A 25,124-nucleotide genomic window follows, 5' to 3' on the forward strand; every position below is an offset into this window, starting at 1 on the left:
TTCTATAAAATGGGGATAATAGTACTAAACTCATGTTTCAAGGATTTAATGAGATAATGCTTGTGAAGTGATTATGTATTGTAAGCCAATGGTTCTGAAACATTATCAGGCATCAGAATCACCAGGAGAGCTTGTTAAAACACAGATTGCTGCTCCCCATCCTCAGAGTTTCTGATTCAGAAGGTCTGGAGTGGAGCTTGAGAATTTACATTTCTAATAAATTCTCATGTGATGCTGATGCTGCTGGCCTGGGGACAAGAATTTGAGAAACTCTGGTATAAGCCATAAAGGACTGATAGGTGGTGTTATTGTTTTTGTGATAATAGTTATTCTCTAAGAAAGAACACTCCCTTTACACATGCCCTTAGAGAAATGAGAGAGGCAATGGGAATCATCTTTGAATTAAAGTAAAAATTCTACCAGCCAATCGAGTACAATGAAAGTCATAGAGATCTCTAAAGAAATTGAACTTGTTGGTAGGGGGGTATTAAACACATAATTATGCACACTTTGAGTTTATTTAAATGTTCATGCACCTCTGAATTCGCTGGTTAACAGCACTTGACAGGAAGTGGAAGTACAAAAATAAACAAGAAAGGCTCATCTCGTGGCATTGCTGCCTTAACTGAACACAGGAAGTCCTGGAAATCTTGCAAGACTGTATGTACCTTCATGATGTCTAGCCTGATTTTAAGACCCCAAAGTATTTTATGTTTGTATTAGTCAGAGTTCTCCAGAGAAACAGAACCAGTTTAAGAATGTATATATACATATTTGGAGATATATATATATCCAAAAGAGATTTATTATAAGGAATTGGCTCATGCATTATAGAGGCTGAGAAGTCCAGACCCAAGAGAGCCTATGGTATAGTTCCTGTTCAAGTTGGAGAACCAGGAGAGCCAATGGTCTAAGTTTCATTCCAAGTCTGAATCCAAAGGCAGAGGAAGACCAATCTCCCAGGTCAAAGACAGCCAGGCAGAGAGAAAGAATATTTTTTTACTCAGGCTTTTATTCTATTCAGGCCTTCAACAGATTAGACAAGGCCCACCCACATTGAGGAGTGCAATCTGCTTTACTCAGTCTACCAATTCAAATGTTAATCTCCTCCAGAAACACTCTCACAGACATACTCAGGAATAATGTTTAACTAAACATCTGGGCACCCCATGGCCCAGTCAAGTTGACACATAAAATTAGCCATCACAATGTTTTTGATGACTATCTGAAATGAGCTACTTTCAGTTTGCTTATCATTGGCCATCCAGCCCACAATTCTGCTTCAAACTTGAAGTTTCAAGGAGCACAAACTTCAAGTGTGGCTATGTGTATAGTCAGTTTCATATTCTAGTTGTCATACATCTTATGGCAAAATATTTCAGTGGGTTACTTATAGCTAAACCTCAAAATATTTCTTAAAAACAGAAAATTTTAGATAATGATGGCAGTTGCTGTCATCATCAACACCATCACCATTATTATGTTTATTACAAGAAAGGTGATGCCAACAGGTACATCTGCCAGTATATAAATATTGTTCAATATTTAAATATATGTTAAGAATAATTCAGAATCATGGATTTATTGTTTTCACAAATGTGTAGAAATCTCGACATTCAGCTTTTAGCACTAAAGTATTATCTTCTGAAAATTGCCATAGACATCCCCCCCATCGCCATCCCAACCAATAAATACAGCCTATGGAACAACAGACATATCACAATACATTCCTGGGATCCCAAGAGATATTTTTAAAGGCAAATATTAAAATTAATGAGCTAGCCACAAAAGTTTGGAGGTAAATTCATAAGAGTGATGAAGCAAAATTTTCAAACCATGGCATGGTAAGACGAAAATGTTGAGTTTATAAGTGAACAATGCTTTTGTGAATATGGCATCTTATTGTGGTGGGTTTCCTTGCTTTCCATCTCACTGCTTCCCTTCTTGACACTGTGCAGTATTTCCTTTGTAATACAGAAACTCTCCCTTACAGAATCTTTTTCCACAGCTGGCGTTCATCACTTCTTGATAGGTACCTAAATATTTCAGTTTCTTCCACTTTATTTTCCCTTAACAATAACTACTGCCCAATCAGATCATTCATCTTTTCCCCCATATAAGTATTTGAGATATTGAATGAGTGTTTATCAAGCGCCATTTGGAATCCCCTGTTTTCTCTTGTTTGGCATTTTCATAGACTCTTCGTCTCAATTACACTTGAAGTTTGAATTAAGTTTGTTTAACCATTTAAAAATTTTGAGTTCAAAAATTCATTGTGAACTTTTTCTTTTTTGTTTTGCCCTATAGAGATTTTTGTGTAAATAAAAGACGAACCTTAAGACTTATTTTGTAACTTGTATTATAGATCATGCACATTTATAAACAATATTCAAACATGTGGCACAGAAAAGCAAATAGTATGCTTTAAAAATGTCCATAAATGATGATAACAACCAATGTTTACCTTCTATTTACTATGAGGTAGGTGCATGAATGACTAAGTTCTTTATGTGCATTAATTTATTTCATCTTTCCATCAATCCTAGAAGTTCAGAATTTTATTAAGTGCTTTCTTCCCCTTGGTGTCCATGGGGAATCTCAGGATTATTATAATAGCTTAAGTTGAATTTCTGGTATTTGTAACAGAAGGAGTATTCATTTATGTAAACAGGGTACATGTCGTTATGTACGCATGTGTCTTTGTGGATGTGTAAAACAGAGTATATCCTGGGCCAGGGGAGATCAAGGAGAAATGGCCTGTGGTCTGTCTGTTGCACACCCACTTACACTGACTGAATTTACAAATCCCCAGAGGAATCTCCTGGGAGAAAACAAATAAACGTAACAAGGATTGGGGTCAGGAAGCTGACTTGCAAGGATTTCACTTGCGTGGCCCCGTGGGAAGGATGTGAGCTTAAGAGAAGAAAATCTGAAGGCTGAATAGGTAAAACATAAATATGCTTTAAAAACCAAAGAATATAAAAGATATACAATAAAAGGTCTCCCTACCATCCTTGTCCTCCATCTGAGCAATTCTCACCCAGTCCCTACCATTGGTAATTCCTTTCCTTAATTTCCTATGTAAATTTCCATAATTTCTTCAAGCATAAAAAGCAAAACCAAATATAGATTATTACTTTTCTTCGTTTGTTTACAAAGGTAGCATATTTTACATACCATTCTGCACCTTGCTTTTTGTTCGTTCGTTTGTTTATCTTGGACTTCTTTCCCTATTGGTATAAAGAAAGCTTCCTCATTCTTTTTTACAACTGACTAACGTTCTATGGTATAGATATATAATCATTTATTTAACCAGTTCCTTTTGATGGGCATTTGGTTTGTTTCTAATCTTTGGCTTTTACAAACAGTGCTACAATGAATAACTGCACAAAAGTCATTTCTTAGCTGTGCATGAATATCTGCATGATAAATTCCTCAATAGGTAATTCTGAATCTTTAGTGGCTTTCGTTATTTGAAAGTGACCACCTAGCTGTCCTCTCTGTGGAGATGCAGCTTGGTGGGAGAAAGGATGTGTATGTGTAAAGCTAGAAAGAGCTATAACACCTTAGGGCCCAAGTCACCCTGTTATGGGAACCTCCTAAGAGAGCCCAACCCAGGAAGAAGAGCCATATTTCTGTCCACTTTGAGAGGAAGGATGGGTATGGGTCCTAAAAGTTGCTGAAGAGGTGACATTGGAGTGAAGATAGTGGCCTGAGTGAAACACAGGGCTGTGTTTCAAATGTGAAGCCAGCATTGTGTGGTGGGCTTCTGAAGCTTGAGCAGAACTTTGCAAAGATTAGTGACCCCAGCAGTGCAGACGGCCCTGGGGCAAAGGGTGTCACAAGGTCAACTCTTTCCCATGTTCTTAAATTTTCTCACATGGTACTAACAAGCTAATGAAAGCCATAGTTCTGTGAAGCCTGGTGATATTTGGGTAATATATGCTTAGAAAGGGTCTTGAAGCATAGAAAGATATTAAGAGAAGCTTTCTGTAGGAGTACAGAGTAAGAAGTTAATGTTATACTTTGCCCATGTCTTGATGTTAATAAACGTTAATCAACTCTCTTGAGAGTTGATGTGTATTTTTCCTGATGTCTTCAATATAGGTACGTATATTTACCAACATAATTTTTTATTATATAAGTAGGATATTTCTACATATACATATTATTTTGTAATTATCTGTTTTTATTTTAAATATATATTTTGGAGATCTTTCCAAGTTAATATATAAAGATCAACTTCAGTCTCTTTAAAGGCTGCATAGAAGTCTACCATATTTATTTGACCATTCCTGATTTTTGGCTATTATAAACAATGCTATAGTAAATACCTTTGTACTTGTCTCTGGACATATATGTGGGTGCTTCTCAAGGACTGATACCTAGGCATAGAAATTCTGGATTGAGAGGTATGCACATCTAAAATTTTGATGGGAACTGCCATAGTGTCTTCTAAAAAGGACTTTACTATTTTACTCTCTTGCCAACATTATAGAAAATATATCAATCTTTTAAAATTTTGCCAATTATATTTTTTATATCACATCACACTGTTTTAGCTTACATTTCCTAGATTACTAGTGATGTTGAACTCCTTTTCATATGCTTCATTTGTATTACTTCTATAAATTGCCTGTTTATTTCCTTTGCCCATTTTTCTATTAGGTAGTGGTCTTTTTGTGTGTGTGTGTGTGTGTGTGTGTGTGTGTTTTTAGTGAGAACAATTGACCCTGAGCTAACATTCATTGCCAATCTTCCTCTTTTTGCTCAAGGAAGATGGTCCTTGAGCTAAGCTAACATCTGTGCCAATTTTCCTCTATTTTGTTTGTGGGACACCGCCACAGCATGGCTTGATGAGCAGTGCGTAGGTCTGTGCCCAGGATCCAAACCCACGAACCCTGGGATGCTTAAGGGGAGTGCATGAACTTAACCACTATGCCACGGGGCTGGCCCCTAGGTAGTTATTTTAATTGATTTGAAGAAGTACTTTATGTTCTTTTGTCTGTTATATATGTAGCAAGTGTTTTCTCTTCAGCTGCTCTTTGTCATTTAACTTTAAACTCAGTTATATCTATTAAGACTCTTTTAGTTGTGTCTTAGTTCATTCAGCTGCTGTAAAAAATACCACAGACTAGGTAGCTTTATAAACAACAGAAATTTATTTCTCACAGTTCTAGAACCTGAAAGATCCAAGGTCAAGGTGCCAGCATGGTCAGGCCAGGGCTCTCTTCCTGGTTCATAGCTGGCACCCTTGTGCTGTGTCCTCACATGGAGGAGGGGACAAAGGATCTCTCTGGAGCCTCTTTTTGTAAGGGCATTAACCATGTTCATGAGGGCTCTGACTTCATGATCTAATCACTTCCCAAACTTTGGGGGTTGGGATTTCCAAATATGAATTTGGAGGAAACACAAACATTCAGACAACAGTATTCCACTCCTGGCCCCCCAAAATTCATGGCCTTCTCACATGCAGAATACATTCATTTCACCCCAACAACCCCAAAAGTCTTAACTTGTTTCAGCATCAACTCTAAAGTCTAAGTCCAAAGCCTTATCTAAATCAGATATGAATGAGACATTCATCATTAGGCAAATTGCTCTCCAGCTGTGAATCTGTGAAATCAAACAAGTTATATGCTTCCAAAATACAATGGAGGGGCAGGCATGGGATAAATATTTCTATTCCAAAAGGGATAAATAGGAAAGAAAAAAGGGGTAATAGTTCCCCAGCAAGTCCCAAACCTTAAGGCTCAATGGGGCAGAGGTCCCACCTTCTAAGACACTCTGGGGTGGAAGTTGGGCCACCAAGGCACTGGGTGGCCCCCACAGCTTTGCTGGGTGCAGCCCAGGCAGCAGCTCTCATAGGCTGAAGTCCCATGCCTGCTCCTCTCTGGGGCTGGGGTCTCAGGAGCGGCTCCACTCCCATGGCTCCAATGGTCATTGCCCTAGTGGGATCTCTCTGCAGTGGCCCCTCCTCCTCCTGAGCCCGCTGCTCTGGAAGGCTCCATCTTTCCAAATCTAGGTGGAGATATCCACGCCCCCATAGCTAGTAGGTAGTAGCTAGTTCACTCTGAGCTCTGTAGTGCCTCTGCCAAGGTTTACTACCTGTGCTTTCCAGAGAGACAGCCACCTTGGCCCCCTGCACAGCACTGGAGGCTGCAGAGTGCAGCGGGAGCCTTGGGGGAGCAGAGCCTATGATGTGAGGCAGGCAGAAGCTCTTCCTTTGAAACTGATCTGCCCCCCACGCCCTTGAACTCTGGACCATTTAGGGAGGGCCAGTCCAAAATGCCTTTGGGGTCTTTCTTCCTTTGTCTTGAACAATAGGTCCTGGCTTCCATTTAGAGGGCCGACCAATCTCCCCATTACCTTGATGAATAGCTCCTACCTTCTGCTAAGATGGTAAATCCACACCAATCTCCTTATCCAGTTCGGCCACACTCTTTGTGTTCTCTCCCAAACAAGCTTTCTTACTTCTTTCAGAATGGATAGGCTGAGAATTTTCCGAATTTTTAAATTCTTCTTCCTTTTTGATTAACAATTCCACCTTTAAATCCTTTCTCTCTTTTTGAATTTACTATAAGCATTAAAAGAAACCAGGCTACTCCTTCAACACTTTACTTAGGAATTTCTTCAGCCAAATACCCACTTTTCATTGCTTACAAGTTCTACCTTCCACAAAACACTAGGACAGGAACACGACTCAGCTAAGCTCTTTGCCAGTTTATAACAAGGATGACCTTTCCTCCAGTTTCCAAAAACATGCTCCTCATTTCTGTCTGAGACCTCAACAGAATAATCTTTATCATCCATATTTCTACCAACATTCTGTTAACAACTACTTAGGTATTCTCTAAGAAGATTGAGCACTCACCAGAATTGCCCTTTATGGTCCATTCACAGCAATGTAGGCTTTTTCCAGCATGCACCTCAAAACTCTTCTAGCTGAAACCAGGTACCTGAGGGTTATTGTAAATATTCAATAAGAACATGATTACCCTTCAACCTTGTTCCCAACACAGACACAAATGAAAAGAAGTTAATCTTGTTACTTTGCTATTTTCTTGTTTAACCTAAGGGATGACTCAAGCAAGGGTCAGCAAGGATTTATGAGCTTGTTTTGCAGGAGAAAAAGAATGCCTTTAAAGAAGTTACCATCACCAGATAACCAGCCCCCAGCTGCCCAGAAGTCTGGTTGCCCAAGGGCTTATCTGGAATGAAAGAAACATGGACTTCTCCTTTGTTTCTCTAAAACTCCTCCTCCCAAGCTGCTTAGTTCTATAAAGACCCCCTGCTTTCTTCTTTCTTTAAGGTGCATTTGAGAGAACCTATCCTCCCACTTTCTCGTTTTTGGCCAACTTGAATAAACCTTTCTCCATCTCCAAGCACTGATGTCTCAGTGATTGGCTTATTGTGCATTGGGCACACGAACTTGAACTTGAGATTAAGAGGTTCAGTAACACAGCCTCTACCCATTATTCAGTTACAAAGCCACTTCCACATTTTTAGGTATTTGTTAAAACAGCAACTCCACTGTTGGTACCAATTTTCTGTCTTAGTCTTTTTGAGCAGCTATACCAAAATACCATAGACTGAGTAGCTTACAAACAACAGAAATCTATTGCTCACAGTTCTGGAGGCTTGAAGTCTGAGATCAGGGTGCCAACATGGTCATGTGAGAGGTCTCTTCTGGGTCACAGAATTCTCATTGTATCCTCACATGGCAGAAGGGGCTGGGGAGTTCTGTGGGATCTATTTTGTTTTATTTATTTATTAATTTTATTATTAATGTTTATTAAAAACCTCAGATTACACACATTTGAAGTAAATAATAAAGAATAAGAAGGTAAGTAGGGAAAAAAATATCCAAAATGGAGCATGGATTAAAAAAGAATGGAATATAAGAAATAGCAGAATGAGAAATATAAGAGGCAGAGTGAAAATGTCTAACTTCTGGGAGGAGAATAGAAAGAGAATGGGACAGAAGAAATAGGGAAGAAATAATGGCTGAAAATGTTCAAAACCAATAAAAATTATTCAAGAAGTTCTCAGAATGACAGCAGGATAAATGCTTGGTCCATCTTAGTAAAACTACTGAAAATAAAGGACAATTTTATTTTGGTCCATCTTAGTAAAACTACTGAAAACTATACCTTGGTCCATCTTAGTAAAACTACTGAATATAAAAGACAATTAAAAAAAATCTTAGCAGTCAGAGGTGGGGGAAAGTACATACTACCTTTAAAGGAACAAAAATTATAATGATAGCTGAATTCTCACCAGAAACACTGAACTACAGAAAAAATATAGAATGATGCCTTCAAAGTGTTGGGGAAAAAAGGCCAATCTAGCATTCTATGCCCAGTGAAAATATCCTTTGAAAACAAAAGTGAAATAAATCATTTTAAAACCAATAAAAATTGAGAGAACTTGCCACCAGCTGCCCTACACTAAAGAGAGAGAGAAAAAAAAAACCCAAAATAATAACAGATAGAAGCAGAGATACAGAAAGGACAAAAAAGAGCAATGGGAAGAATAAAACTATAAATTACTATTGATGGTATAAAACAGCAATGATAAATGGGATCTCTTTTATAAAAGCACTAATCCCATTCATGAGGGCTCCACCCTCCTGACCTAATCATCTCCCAAAGGCCACACTTAGGACTAATACTATTACTTTTGGGGGGTAGGATTTGAACATATGCATTTTAGGGAGACACAAATATTCAGATATTGCAACATTGCAAGTTGCAAATGACAGAAAAGTCAACTCAAACTGGTTTAAGTAAAAATGGAAATTTATTGGCTGATATATCTAAAAAGCCCAGGGATGGACTGGTGGCAAGTACAACTAGAATCAGGGTTTAAATCATGGCATCAAGACTTAGCTGCTTCTCTCTTAGTTCATTCATTCATTTTAACAAGTATTTAAATACCTACTATGTACCACGCCATGTTCTAGGAACTAAAAATTCATCAGTGAGTGAACCAAACAGACAAAAATTCCTGTCTTTATAGAGTTTGCATTCTGCCTTTTATTATGATAGCTTCACTCTCAGGTTCGGCTTTGCAGTTTCCAGGTTACATCATTGCAACACCAAGTCCAATGGAAGAGGGAAAATCCACTTCTCCAACAGGTCAAACAGAGACAGCAATTGAATATGACTTTGATATTTCTGACTTGGATTTTCTGCCCATTTCTGAAAGAATCACTGTCAGGTAGTTGTGTTACTTTTATTATCTGGGCATGGATCACCTGTTCTCCCTGGAAACAGAGGTAGAATCAACTGTACTGGAACCACAGTAGCTGAGAGTGGGGCGGAGGGGGATGGCCAAATAGAAATAGCTGTTGCTTAAAGGAGGGTAACTAGATTCTGGGCAGCCTAATCCAACCAGTGTCCACTGATTGGTGTGTTTTATTGAATAGTGTTTTAAATTTTTCTATGGTTTTATCTGTCTATCCTTTCCTTTATTGCACCTGGAGTTTGTGTCTCATCTAATGTTAAATTTACAAATATATTTTCCCATATTATCTTCCACATTTTATATATATTTAAAATATTTAGCTCTAAATTCACCTTGACTTTATTTTTGAGAATGGTATGATGTAAGGACTAAAGCTTTTAAAAAATGTGTGCTTATCCGGGATTCTGATTTTTTTATAAGAAAAAGGATGGACTTGTATGATTGAAAAGTGTTCTGAAAGATTGACATTATAGTCATTTATGTGCAGGGACAGTGGGCACATCACTGTTTAGAGAAGGACTGTAGAGAAGAGATTCGGAGCACATCTACTGGAGTCAGATGGACCAGGGATTACACTCTGCCATCAGTTAGCTCTATGCATTGAGCAAGTCTCTCAGCTTCAGTTTCCTACCCTGTAAGACGATGATCACCTCCTCATTGGATTGTTGTGATAAATAATGAGCCAACCTTTGTAAAAAGACATAAGATAGTTCTTAGTATGTAACAAATATGAACAAGTAGTAGCTAGTATATTTAACATTGAAAAAGAAGAACACTGTTCAATAATGGGAAATGGTTTAAATAAATTATGATAAATCTATAGGATGGAATATTATACAGGCACTGAAAATCATGTTTTAGAAGAATGTTTAATGATATAGAAAAATATTCACCTTAACTTTAAAAAAATAAGCAAGGTACAAAAGTATATAAAGTTTGATTCTAATGTTGAAAAAAGTATATATGTTTGTGTGTATATATATATAATTTTTTATTATACCCTTAGAGAAAAAGACTACAAGGAAGCTTCCAAAATGTTAAAGGTGGATATCTCTGGGTTCTAAGTGTATAAATTTTCACATTTATTTTTATACTTTTTTATTTAAAACATTTTCTATAACAAGAATTACTTTTATAATTAGAAAAATGTTACAAAATCCAATGTAATTTTTGCTACAATGTAGTATGTGCAAAGGGAGAAGAAAGATGTGAAAGCTTTAAGAGGAGGCTGAATAAATGGATTTTGGAGTTTGCGGAGAGGGGCGAATAAAAAACACCTATCTGCCCCATAGACTTTGGCACCAACTTGGAGAGGCAAATGGAGATCAAACGATCACTTTTATGACTAGTAAAGGGTAGAGGATGTGCCTTCAGGTCTGTTAGCTAAGCAGGCTTGCTAACAGAACTATATGGTCTTACAATGTCAGTCAATGACAGCCTCTGAACTACCTTAGAGCAAGGAGAGGTAAGGAAGAATGTGTGTTCTCGTGCAAGGAAGAGGCTGAAGAAGCAACATTCCATCATATGGATTTATCATAATTTATTTAAACCATTTCCTATTATTGAGGAAGCAAACTCTGCTCCTTCTCCCAAATTCACCCATCAGAAAATTCACTCCTTCCCTGTGGAGGGCAAAGAAAGTGCTACCTTAGTGGCTTTGCTTCACATGAAAACGTAACGCCCGAAAAAAATGGAGGTACCCTCCCGACACTGGGGAGTGTTCAGCCATGTCAAATACCATAGAAAGATCAATGCGGAAGAGGACCAAAAGAATGTTTGTAGAATGATGAGGAAGAAATCAGATTTGAAGAATTCCTTGGAAGTAGGACAGTAGAGATAATATGTTTAGACGACTTTTTAAGAAGCCAGTTAAAAATGAGAGAAAGAGTTGTAGTTTGAGAGAGTGCATAGAAGAAACAAGTTTACATTTTAGTTTATTTCTATGTGTTCATCTAAAAAGTTTTAGAATCAGAAAAACGTAAGCCTCTTTATAGCCTGAAGGGAGACAAAAATAAAATAAGTAAAATTTAACAGATCAAGAATTTTTTTTTTTCCTGAAAAGAAACCTGTTCTGTTCTAGAGGATAAAATTCAAAAGGAATTTTGGGAAGCATAACGTCTAGGGTATGGTAAGCTTGAAAAAGAAAGGTTCATTTGTTGAGCAACCCTCTAAATTATGTTTTGTTGTTATTATCAAGTCCAGTTCCATTGAAAACAAATGTATCCAATAAACTAAGCAAATCTGTAAAATATATTAGAAAACTTTAAGGAGTGTAAGTGATATCAGTGATCTACTGAACTGAGAATGTACCCTGTAGCAAGAACTGATTTGGGTTACAAATGCAGATTTGGACATGTTCACTGAGACAAAGCAGGCAAACGTACATAAGCTTCGGTTTTATCTAGTTACTATGATCGTTAAATCCTTTGCTCTCATGGAACTTCAAAACTGGCAAAAGAACAAAGTTAGAACTTAACAGTGCTGCTATTTTTAATCAGTCATGTGTTCCAAATACATTAATTGCATACCAACTCTTTAAAATAAGTATGCTTGGCTAAGAGACAGGACATTGTGTTTTAGAAATAAAGCATTTTCCCAAATGTCTATTTTCATACATGTAATTCATGGGAAGATTTTATTGCAGATTGATCACGGATGTGATATTGACTACAATATGAAGTTAGGAAATACAATACTTAGTATTTAACCTCCAAATTTGATCCTGATCCTGTTTGCACTGATAGGCTCTTTTCATTGGAGGACTGTTTTATGTGTGTGCAGGGGGCTCATCCTTCTCTCCTAAATTAAGTAACAAAGGAAATAACAGAAATTCAGGGCCAGGTTACCAGGTTTGAATAAAAACATGGAGGGAAGAATCTAGGAAAGATGGAGAGCAGAAGTAGGTTGCCATGTTTAAATCAGGACTAGAAAACAAAGCTAGATCTGCCAAGTCAAGGTCGGGAGCAAGTGGTAACGAGTAAGGTAGGAAAAGGTAGAAAAAGCATTGCAAAAAAGGATAGGCAGATTGCTGAAAGAGAGGATTTTAGTAGTTTAATAATTCTTCTATTTTCCAGCTCACCTCACCCATCAGATAAGCCCCTGTTTGGTCCACCCATGTGTTCTCTGAATGCACATAATAGTACTGTCCATGAATACAAGTAAACACCAGTAAACACCAGTAAACAGGATGTTTCTGAACCACCATATAAGGGTATGTTTCTTGATTGATTGTATCAGTAGTGATGATGAATTTTGGAGGGCCAAATTGTCCCTTGGGATAGCATCGTGAGCACTTGCATGTCTTGGTGAAAAAGCTGAACAGAATTAGCTATTGGTCTATATTCAAGGTCATTGTACAGAACAAAATGTCAGCACCCAGTTAGGAGTCAAAGTGTTGACTTTGGTCTCAGTAGCACTGTCCTCTAATCTATTGAACTAACTTGCCATAGACAGACTGGGGTCAAAGTTGTGCATACAAAACCAAGGGAAAGGGAATTTTCTGGCTCTTCATTTTTAAAATTCAATTTTGAAATCTTATCTCAGGCTTCTCTTTTTAGTCAAGGCAAAAAAAAAGAAAAAGAGTCGGGGGAGATTGTGGATAAAGGAGAACATCCTTTACACTTGTTTCTGAACATTGTGTAATGAGTGATAAGATTTCTTTGAGAAACATCAAGTTTTATGTATTGTAATAGGGTATCTATTCTTGTCCATGAAGTTTCATTCAATCTTATTCAAGTTATCACTTTCATTTTCTAAATCTGGGGTCAGTACTCTTTTCTATAAAAGGCTAGAGAATAAATCTTTTAGTTTTTGTGGGTCATGCCATCACTGTGGCAACTATTCAGCTCTACAGAGCGATCGTAGCGATAGACAATATGTAAATGACTGGGCATGGCTGTATTCCAATAAAACTTTATTTACAAAAACAGGCAACAGACTGGATTTGGCTCCGTTTGCTGATTCCTGCTCCAAATTCATGAAGAATTCTTAAAGCTTATTATATTTAGAAAACTGAAAACATCAATTTGCTTTTGATGATAATAGTAGCTAGATTCATTGGACACTTACTATGTGCCAGGTACTATTCTGAAATCTTTATTAATTCATTTAATCTTCATACTAATTCTCTTTTTATAGGTTAAGTAACTTGTCTAAAATCATACACCCAGCAAGTGGTGAAGCAGGGATTTGCACCTTAACAGTTTAACTCCAGAATCTGAACTTTTGACCATGAAAAGGAAATATCACCCAGGAGACAGTTTACCCTTCTCCAGTGTCATCTTATTATTTCACTCGTGGGAAAGACGGCCGGTGGGTTTTCCTCACAGTACCTGAGCTGTCCACCTGGCGGCTTTGCTCCCACTTCACGACTGGTTGGCCCTAGTCCTCTAGGCTGCAGCTTCCCCAGGTGGATGGCCACAGGAAAGAGGATGTGGCTCAGGCTACATCCTTTTCTACTGCTCTGGCTCTTTATTCCTCACAACACACCCCATGAGCTTCTACAAGTGCATCCAAATTGTCAGGAACTCTTTGCCTGATTAATGGGATTTCTCACTTAAGGGAGCAGTATGTGGCACTATACACTACATGAGTCTGTCCCCGTAGCCCACAGGAAAAGCACAAAAAAGGCAAACGTTGTTCACAGGAGCCCTCAGGAGAAACACTCTCGTTTCTAACTTTCCTCCCTAATTTTGAGGCTCCTCTCCTCTTTAAGGAGCTTCTTTCTTCAACACCGCTCAGGCTGAATCCTCACTTACCTTTCTGAGAAATCTCACTTCCAATCTGCAGAGTCTGGTCTGGAGCTTTGTTCCATCTCTCTCCCTCATACTCCAGGCAATATGTGGAATCCAGGACCTTGTAAGGATTCCATCAATAGGTTCTACCTTCTGACTACTGGTTGACTCAGCTAATGGAGAGTCCTAGAGAATGAGATCAGAATATGTATTCCCTGGCTTCTTCTTTGAAGTTAGCTGAGATGGTAAGTTTTAAGTGTCAACCTGGCTAAACTATAGTTATTCACTCAAACACTAATCTAGGTGTTGCTGTGAAATATTTTGTAGATGTGGTTAAAGTCCATAATTAACTGACTCTAAGTAAGAGAGATTATCCTAGGTAATCTGGGCAGGCCTGACTCAATCAGTTGAAAGGCTTTAAGAACAGAACTGAGGCTTCCCAGAAGAAGAACAAATTATGTCTGTAGACAGGAGCTTCATCCTGTGCCTGAGAGCAGCTTGCCCTTCCAATGGCCTGCCGCACAGATTTTGGCCTTGCCTTGCCAGCCCCCACAATTACATAAGCCAATTCCTTGCACTAAGTCTGTTAATGTTTATCTCCTACTAGTTCTGTTTCTCTGGTTGAACCCTGACTGATACAGTAGCCTTGAGCTGGCTGTGTCTCTTAACCAAAGGCCAGTGTGCCTCTCAAGTGGCTGACTCTATATGACTTTCTCTGCTTCCTGTTCTGTAACTGCTTTTGGCCTCCAGGTGGTAACAGCCTAAGTTACTGTACCATTACTAGTGGTTCTTCTATACCGCATATGTGTACATAATCCCTTTGTAAGTCACACACCCCTGAATTATCCTAGTTTGAGTGTGCTATTTCCTCTTGGGACCTAAGTGATACATTCACTAATAAGAACACATAATCAAAAACAATCATCAAATGCATTAATTCATTTATTCAAAATATTATTGAGTGCCTATTATGAGCTGGCCAAGTGCTAGGCCAAGGGATATGATGGTCAATAAAAACAACATGGTCCATGTCTACATGAGCTTATAGTTTGGTGGGGGAAGTAGACAAATAACTATTATTTTTGTTGGAAATTCTACAATAGGGAAAGGATAGCATGCTATGAGAGAACAGACGAGGGGCTCCTAACTCAATACTGATATGAAGCATCTGGGAAATCTTCTTGGAGGAAGAGATATTCAAGCTGAGGCCTGAAGTAGGATCAAAAATGAGCCAGGGAAAGGGAGATGTGAGGGAGATGGTATATGTGTATGGTGGAGAGAAGTGTTTCAGAAAAGGGAGTAACATGTGCAAAGGCCTAGAGTCCTGGGATGTGACTTCTTTAAGACCCTGAGAGTCATTGGGTACAGAGGGGAGACAGCACAGGCTGAAGCAAGCAGAAAGCAGATCATGAAGGACCTTGCTGTCACGTTAAAGAGTTTGGGTAGGGGAAGCCATTGAAGGGTTTCAGGCCTGGGGATGCTGTAATCAGATTTGAGTTTTAGAAAGATCACTCTGTGAGTGGAGAAAATACCAAAGGGGTGAGGCTGGAGTTCCCGGTATGCAGGCAAGAGGTGACTTGCATAATAGCAGGGGCTAGTCCAGTAAAAGAGAAAATGGTCGATTTCTAGAGATGTTTCGAAAGTAAACTGACTGATCTCAAGGAAAAATGGGATTTGGGCTCTGGGGATTGGGGAAAGTGAAGGGGAAAAGAAGACTTAAAGTGTCCCTTAGTTTTCAGCATTGGATGGATCATGGTGCAGCATCTGAGGTGGGAAACACAGGTTTTGGGAGAAGAAAATGAGTTTAGTTATGAACATGCTGAATTAGAGGAACCTGTGGGATATGGAGGAGGAGGGCAAGTAGTAGGATATACAAGTCTGAAGCCCAGGAGATAGTTTTGGACAAGAGGTAAAAATCTGAGACTCATTAGCAAATAGATGGTAATTGATACCATGGGATTGGATGAGAAATTTTAGGGAAAGAATATAAAGTGAGAGTAGGGTCTGAGACCAAATGAAGGAATGCCATATTTGAAGGGATGGTGAAGAAAGGATCCTATGAAGGAGTCTGAAAAGCAGAGGAGATAGGAGAGGGGGAGTACTTCTGAAGTCTGAGAAGAGAGTATTTCAAGTAGTTTTTATACAAAAATGGAGGAAGAAGGGTCTGGAAATTGTACTGGGGAATGAAGAAGACATTGGCCCCTCCTTCTAACCCAGATGGAGTGGGGGAAATGAATAATTTCTATGTGAGAGACTGCAGAAGAAGTTGTAGCCTCCTCAAGGGAGAACCATGTCTTAATTAAGGCAAAGGGGTATACATTCAGAGAAGAGTCTGAGAAAAGAGAGGGTGTTCCTTTATTACAGAAGGAACTTCCAGAGGATATAGTTGTAAGTTTTGGATAAAATGCCCAGGAAAGCATGGAGATGTGTTTATGGGGCAGTGGTATGCCTGGAGTGGTCCTGTCCATCCCTCCTACCACTGCCGCAGTGTTCCTAACATATCAGCAAGATAAAAGCACCATCTCTCTAAATGATAATAATATTCAGACATGTATGTGATAATTATCCAGACAGGCAGGACTCCATAACAGTGACTAGTGGGGCCAAAAACAAGAAATAAATAAGAAAGAAGCAATCTTTTGCAAAATAAAACAAATCTGAAATATGCAGGGTTAATTTGACAAGCTCCACATACTGCTGTATACATCAGTGATTCCCAAATGACAACCAAGTTTTCCCTAATTCAAGGCAAAATGACAGAAATGCAAATAATGTAGTGAATTTTTTTATATAGCTAAATATATTCAATTTTAATAATTGCCCTTTCCCCTTAAGTTATATTATTCCTTCACTTTTTTGGTTGTTAAAATGTTTTTCTTTTATGAAACAATGGTAATAATAAATGGCAATTTATTTTAATGATCTTTCTTGGAAAGATAAAATAGTGGCAACCTATTGATCTTACTGGTCTTTGAAATCTCCAAATCTAGAAACAGTTCATTGGTTTCCACACTTGTGAATACTTTTTTTAGTGTGATATAATTTGTTCATGCCCATTAGGAATTAGGAAGGCAGCATTTCAATGTTACTTGACGTAATAATCTTTTTGTCAGTTGCCAAGTAACATCCACTAGCATCCCCTTTGGAACACAGTTTGGGGAACCTAGCTAATGTACCACAACTCTAACAGCAAAGGGTTCTTGCATACCAAATCTCTCTCCTGGGTTTCATAATGCGTATATCACGTGAAAGACTGAGAAGTCCTGGAGTTAATAAATCAATTAAATGTTGTTTAATGGATAAGCAAATAAATTTGTTTGCTGCAGGAAAAAATTTTTCTGGTATACCTAATTAAAATATCCTGCAATAGTCTTCTGCTAAGATCAGTTTGAGAAGTGTTTGAATAGTTGCTCTTGAACAATAATCAACTATGTGCCCCCATGCTGTAATATTATAGCCAAATATCTCAGGAAATCCAATCAAAAATGAAGCCTACTTAAGTGCAATTTCATTTGTTTTTAATTATATCATGCTGATTTTTAGATATGTCAGTCTGTTGGCCATGCTCAAAAATAACAATAGCAAATCCTTATGTGGCATTTACCATGTTTCAGGCACTATTCTAAGCTCTTTTAGATGTATTAACTCATTCATTCCTCAAATTCACTGAGGAGGTAAGTACTATTATTATCCCCATTTTATGGATGAAGGTACTGAGACACAGAGAGGTTATGTCACTTCCTCAAGATCGTACAGTTGGGTCCAGAGCTCTAGCCCTTGGTCACTCTGTTGTGCTGCTCTCTGATGGGCTCCGTACAGCCAGCATGGTCTGCCAAAGCTCAGTTTCCCACTGCACAGTGGGATTGGCCACATGTAAACTTGCCTAAAGAATGAAAGATGGATCGAGGTGCACTGAAACTATTCAGGAAGGGTCCACCTGACCTGGATTGACTGTTTCTCAGGTTTGGTCCCACTACAAGACTTTCTGAACTTTCCACAGACTTTGGAAATAGTAGCAGCCCTGAGTGAACCCTCTTTGAAAGAAGTCACCAAGGTATGGACACTACACTTCTAAGGAACCATGGACTTAGGGGAAGAGTCTACCTCCAGCCTCTCTGGAAGGAGTTGGCCAGAATGGACTAACTTCTTGGTCTGGATTTACTCTGGGAGAGGCTCTGGTTTCTAGGCTCTTGGCACAAAGGCTCCTGGGAAGTGTTTAGACTAGAGCTGGCTAATGTCAGGCTGTGGGGGACAGACCTGGTGGTGGTGGGGGCCAGAGGCCTACGGATCCCTAATTGGGCTTCCACCTCAATTCTCTTCTCAATTCTTAGGCTGTCATATGCAATTAACCTTTCATTTAAGAAGAAGTAACATTCTGCTTTTGGGCCTGTTAGGAAATTGCTAACATAAAACCAGTGACTCAGTTGGTCTCCATTGAAACAATTATCATGTGCCACTAGTAGAATGCCTGTAAACTTTCAGTGCTAATTTAAGTCCAAGATTGCTCTGCTCTCATTTTGTGGCCAAATTATATTGGGAAAAACACTTCCAAGTACTTCTGGATACCTTCAAAGTTCACCTTGCATTTCAATGATATGTAGTTGTTTTTTTTTTAGCGTATCAAAGCCAATCCTCCTGGGGAGGGGGGAAGATTGAAACATTTAATTTAAAGGAATTAAAGCAAGAACCAAATCTTAAGAAAGTAAGTAGGGAGGAGTCGAAATCAAAGTCATAATGAATGGCAAACATAGTTTTAACAAAACTATATATAATACTTTTAGTTACAAAAAACACAGGGAGCCCAGAAATATAAGTAGTAAGTCTATTTGGCTAATTTGGAGTATAACCAGGCATAGGAGGTGAGAAAGGATGTTTGTTATTAGGACGTTAGCAATAAAGTCTAAGGATGAAAGGGAAGAAAACTCTCTTCTGTGAGACGGTAGTTTCTTATTTTTTCCTAAAATAAAACTTTTCTTCCTGTTATCATGGTTTTTCCCCTTTCCTACTAAACCGACAAAAGAAATTTCAATTTTATCACAGTAGGAGATTGTCAGCCTGGAAATCAAATGAGGGGGTGTCTTTGTATTGCTTGACAAATCATATTGAGATAAAAGCACTTTGCTCATTTAGAGATGGAGTAAAATATGTGGGGGCCAAAACTATCTCACAGGCCATTTTCTGATAAGCTCCTGTTTCAGAGGAATTCAAGTTTTTGAGAAATTCCATCCTAGTATTCTTTTGGGTTGTCAGTTTGTTTTTACTAGTAATTGCACATTAAAACTCCACTTTGTTTCACTTAACAGATGACATCTAAGACCACAGATGACAAAAGACAGATTATCAAGGGAAGTTGTAGAAAATCCTTCTAAACTATTTCAAGAAAAGAAAATTTTAAACCAGGAGTAATGAAACCCGGCCAGGCCTAAAGCTGAGATGCAGAGAGTACATATTGGAGTCACTTGAGTCACTTCTATCCCTATAATTAAATGATTTTGTGGTTCAGCCCAGTCTTTCACACAGAAATGACTCTGTTATTTGATGGGGCAAAATAAAACAGAAAAATCTTAACTGTTAGCAGATAAATTAGGGTCAACAATAGATTATTTTCTTAATTATCTGTGTTCTTATAAAAATGCAGGATAAAGAATGCCTGTAAATGTCTCAAACCACATACTCATGTCTATTATTCTCTGAATAGCTTTATAGCATATTTAGTGCCTTTTTGGTATTTATTTGATTCTGCTTCGTTTTTAGATAAGGGTATATATAAACACTGGTGTTGACCTTAAACAAATAGACAGCCAGTTATTTCTCCAGCAAAAATGGGTTTATTTGGGATCAGCAAAGAACTGCAGTTTGGGATCTGCAAATATGGCGAGCCATGCGCAAGTCCCCCAGCAGCAAGGGAAGAGGAACTCGCTTATAGAGGGGAAGAGAAAATTGGGAGGGCTATTGTAAACAAAGAGTCCATTGGAGGCATGGAGAATTAGATGTAAGGTAGCTTTTCATTGGCTGAGTTGTGACAGTCTCTCATTGGCTGAGCTTCTTGCTCAGTTAAGAAGAGGAAGTCTTTCTTCTTCCTGTTTGGGCTCTGGTATTGACATAGGACATGAGAGCTCTCCCTTTTGGCTCTGGACTCCAATTTAATGAGGTTTCTGTTTATTAATTTGACACTGGCTTAATAGCATAACAAGAATTTTATATGCATGGAAAAATTGCCTAGAGGGCATTGCAGGCATTTTCTGTTCATTCTTCAAGCTGGAAGGTCACCTTCACTGGAAGCTTTCTCAGCTACTCATGCAAAGTCAGTTGTTCCCTCCTATCTGCTCCCACAGCACTTAGTCCAGACCTCTGCTATAGCATTTATCTGTTACTTTAGTGTAATTATTTGCTTCCCTTTAAGCTGGGAACTTCTCAGAAGCAGAGACCTTGCCTTACTCATTGTTATGTCTCTAGCACCTAGTACAGTGTGTGGCATGCCTTAGGCACGCAATCCTTATTATTGACCGACAGTCTTTTCAATGGGAATCAAATATAGAGACCATGTTTGGCTTGCAGCTACAGCTGCAATTCAGAGGCTGGAACTGTCTGAGACTTTTTTGCCTTTTAGCTTGTTTAGTACCTCTGACCAAAAACTCAACCCATCTCTGATTTTTCCACATGATCTTGTTCAGTCTTCTAGTCTGCCCAAACTCCCAGAGAATGGTTCAAAGCTTTAGTTATACTGAATTGTGTTATATTGAATTCAACTTGAGGTTAGGGGGCTGTAAGAGAAAAACTCAGAAATCTTTGGGCTTTATATAAAGATTTGAATGTAAGAATTAACCAGTTTCCATATATCCAACAATAAGTGCACCTTTATAGTTACTCCATTCCACTCACTGTAGGGTTATGGCTGGGCAGTCTTTCTGTCACCCAGTTTTAAATTTAACTTAATTTTATTGCATTTAAACAAATAATTTTATTGAGATACAATTCCTATCCTTCAACTATTTCATCTAGATATAATTCAATAATTTCATCTATTTAAAGTGTACAATTCCATGGTTTTCAGTATAATCATAGAGTTGTGCAACTAACACTACTAATTCCAGAATATTTTCATCACCCTCCCCAAAGAACTCTGTATCCATTAGAGTTATTCCCTATTTCTCCCCAACTGCTACCCCCTAGCCCTAGGCAACCACTAATTTACTTTCTGTTTTTATAAATTTACCTATTCTGGACATTTCATATACATGGAATCATACATTATGTGGTCTTTTGTGACAGGCTTCTTTCATTTAGCATGTTTTCAAATGTCATCTATGTTGTAGCATGTATCAGTACTTCATTCCTTTTCATTGCTGAATAATATCCCATTGTATATATATGCCATATTTTATTTACCCATTTATTGGCTGATGGACATTTGGGTTGTTTCCACTTGTTGGCTATTATGAATAGTGTTGTTATGAACATTTCTGTACAAGTTTTTGTGTGGACATATGTTGTAATTTCTCTTGGATATATACCTGGGAGTGGAACGGTTGAATCACATAGTAACTCTACGTTTAACTTTTTGAAGAACTGCCATTCTGTTTTCAAAATGACTGCACCATTTTACATTGCCACTAGCAGTGTATGAGACTTCCAATTTTTCCACATCCTCACCAATACTTGTTATTGTCTGTCTTTTTGATTATAGCCAACCTAGTGGGTGTAAAGTGGTAGCTCATTATGATTTTGATGTTGATTTTTCATGGCTAATGATGTTGAGCATTTTTTTGTGTGTTTATTGATCATTTGTATATCTTTGGAGAAATGTCTCTTCAGATCTTTTGCCCATTTTAAAATTAGGTTATTTATCTTTTTATTATTGAGTTGTAAGAGTCCTTTATATATTCTTGGTACAAGTCCCTTATTAGATATATGATTTGCAAATATTTTCTCCCATTTTGTGGGTTTTCTTTTCACTTTTTTGATGGTAACTTTTGCAGCACAAAAGTTTTTCATTTTGATGTAATCCAATTTATCTATTTTTTTCTTTTGTTGCTTGTGCTTTTGGTGTTATATCTGAGGAAACATTGTCTTATCTAAGGTCACAAAAACATAGGCCTTTTTAACAAGAGTTTTATAGTATCAGCTCTTACATTTAGGTCTTTGATTCATTTTGAGTTAATTTTTCTATATAGTTTGAGGCAGATGTCCAACTTCATTATTTTGCATGTGAATATCCAGTTATCTCTGCACCATTTGTTGAAAAGACTATTCTTTCCCCACTGAATGGTTTGACACCCTTGTCAAAAATTAATTGACTGTAACTACAAGGCTTTATTTCTGGACTCTGAATTCTATTCCATTGATCTATATGTCTATCTTTATGTCAGTGCCATCTTTATTTTATTATTGTAGCTTTTTAGTGAGTTTTGAAATCAGCAAATGTGAATCCTCCAACTTTGTTCTTACATTTCAAGATATTTTTTGTCTATTCTGGGTCCCTAGGATTTCCATGTGAATTTTAGGATCAGCTTGTAAATTTCTGCAAAGAAGCCAGCTGCAGTTTTGATAGGGATTGAGTTGAATCTGTAAATCAATTTGAAGAGTGTTGCCCATGAACATGAGTGTATCTATAGTATCTAATACATGAAAATGAGATGTCTTTCCATTTATTTAGGTTATCTTTAATTGCTTTCAACAATGTTTCATAGTTTCCAGAATATAAGTTTTACACTTCCTTTGTTAAATTTATTTCTAAATATTTTATTCTTTTTGATGCTATAGTAGATAAAGTTGTTTTCTTAATTTCATTTTGAATTGTTCATTGCAAGTATATAGAAACATAATTGATTTTTGTATATTGATTTTGTATCCTGTAGATATGCTGAATTCATTCGTTTTAATACTTTTTTAGTGGATTCCTCAGGATTTTCTATATATAAGATTATGTCATCTGTAAATAGAGATAGTTTTACTTCTTTCTTTCAAGTCTGGATGCCTTTTATTTCATTCCCCCCTCCCAACTGGTTCACCTAGAACCTCCAGTAAAATGTTATATAGAAGTGGTCCAAGTGGGTGTCTTTGTCTTGTTCCTAATCTTAGGGGAAAATATTGTCTTTCACCATTAAGTGTGGTATCATTAGCTGTGGGGTTTTTCATAGATGCACTTCATCAGGTTGAGGAAGTTTCTTTCTATTTTTAGTTTAGTTTTTTTTCTTTTTATTTTGTGAGGAAGATCAGCCCTGAGCTAACATCCATGCTAATCCTCCTCTTCTTGCTGAGGAAGACTGGCCCTGAGCTAACATCTATTGCCAATCCTCCATTTTTTTTTCCCCAAAGCCCCAGTAGATAGTTGTATGTCATAGTTGCACATCCTGCCAGTTGCTGTATGTGGGATGCAACCTCAGCATGGTTGCAGAGAAGCGGTGCGTCGTTGCATGCCCGGGATCCGAACCCGGGCCACCAGTAGCGGAGCGCATGCACTTAACCACTAAGCCATGGGGCCAGCCCTTAGTTGTTTTTTTTAAATCATGAAAGGGTGTTGGATTTTGTGAAATGCTTTTTCTGCCTCTCTTGAAATGATCATGTGATTTTGTCCTTTATTCTATTGATATGATGTATTACATTAATTGATTTTTGGCTGTTAAACCAACCTTGCATTCCTGGGCTGTCACCCACTGTTGTACCTGCTCAACTCAGACTTATATCTTGACAAGTGTTACATCAATGCTGAACCTTGGCCTTGATTTTAAAAAATCTTTCTACCATTTGATATTAAGTAACATTTCTAATGGTATCTCCAATTGAATGTCACACTGTCAAATCCATAGTTCACCACTTCTCAGCTTCCTAATCTTTGTAGGGCTCTTACCAATGGTCTTTACTAGAACACTGAGAAATTGGTCTTTTCTCTTCCCATTTTTCTGAATGTAGGTGAAGAGGATTTTGTATCGTCCGTAGCACTTCAGCCTAAACTGAATCAGAACAGGATGAAATTCTTAAACACAAAATGAATGTGTGTCCATAATATATCTTTCAAACAGAATGCATCTTTACCAAGTTACATTGTTGTTTCTTACTAGAATCTTAGCTTTTATGATTTTTAAGCTATCTCTAAGGCTCAAATTCTATCATTCTTGGTTTAAAATCAACCTCACCTTTTCCTGTACAGTTGCAAGGGTGATGCATTTATGGCTCACAAGCCATATTTGGCCTGTAGGTATGTTTTATTTGATCCGTAGGCATTTGAAATTTAAGCTGAGCATATGCTCTGTAGGTTGACATTACATTCAACCTTCCTATTATCTTCTATTCTGCATTTAAGCCAGGCCCCTAAAGGAGTTGGAGTTTGTAATGCCTGTAGTAAAGCTTCACACTTTTGGCATCTTTATTTATATCAATAGAGTTCTTATCTCCTGGTCACCCAACTTTTAAAACTTGGAGTCATTGTTGATAACTTTTTGTAAAGTTTTTTTTGGCCTCTAAAAATGTTACCTTATGTGTTTAATATCACTGAACTATACACTTCAAAATAGTTAAGATGGTAAAAAAAGCCACCCAAATTAAATATGAATAGATTCTGATGGTATAAGATTTAGACAATCAAAAGTACAAAAGCCCTGAAAGTCCTCTTTTACTTCTCTCTACCACCCCTTCCTCATCTTCTGGCCCACTTTGTAGACTTACACACACACACACACACACACACACACACACACACACACGGGCTATTAGTTGTTTACATAAGAAGTAGGCTGATCAAATATACCCCCAACTTATTGATGATGGGTACCCCTAGATGGGGAAGGAGTGGTAAAGAGGAGTGAAGGAGGATTTTTCAGTTTTGAGCTATTACTACCAATGCTGCATGAACATGATTTACATACATCTTTGTATTAAGCCTACCTCAGCAAGACATGAAACCCAGACACTATAAATGAGAAGACTGGTAGACTGACAATGTAGAAATATTATACTGTATTGATCAGGGTTCAACCTGAGAAGTAGAACGAATAGGGGAGATAAGTAAATGCAAATATTATAGATAGATAGATAGATAGATAGATAGATAGATAGATAAGTGATAGATAGGTTTATGTGATTGTTGGGGCTGCCTAAGCAAGTCTGAAATCAGTAGGTCAGGTCTTCAGGAAGAGAATATTA

This window comes from Ceratotherium simum, chromosome 1, assembly GCF_057802395.1.
Source record: "Ceratotherium simum simum isolate JZ-2026a chromosome 1, ASM5780239v1, whole genome shotgun sequence".
In the NCBI taxonomy this organism is placed as follows: Eukaryota; Metazoa; Chordata; class Mammalia; order Perissodactyla; family Rhinocerotidae; genus Ceratotherium; species Ceratotherium simum.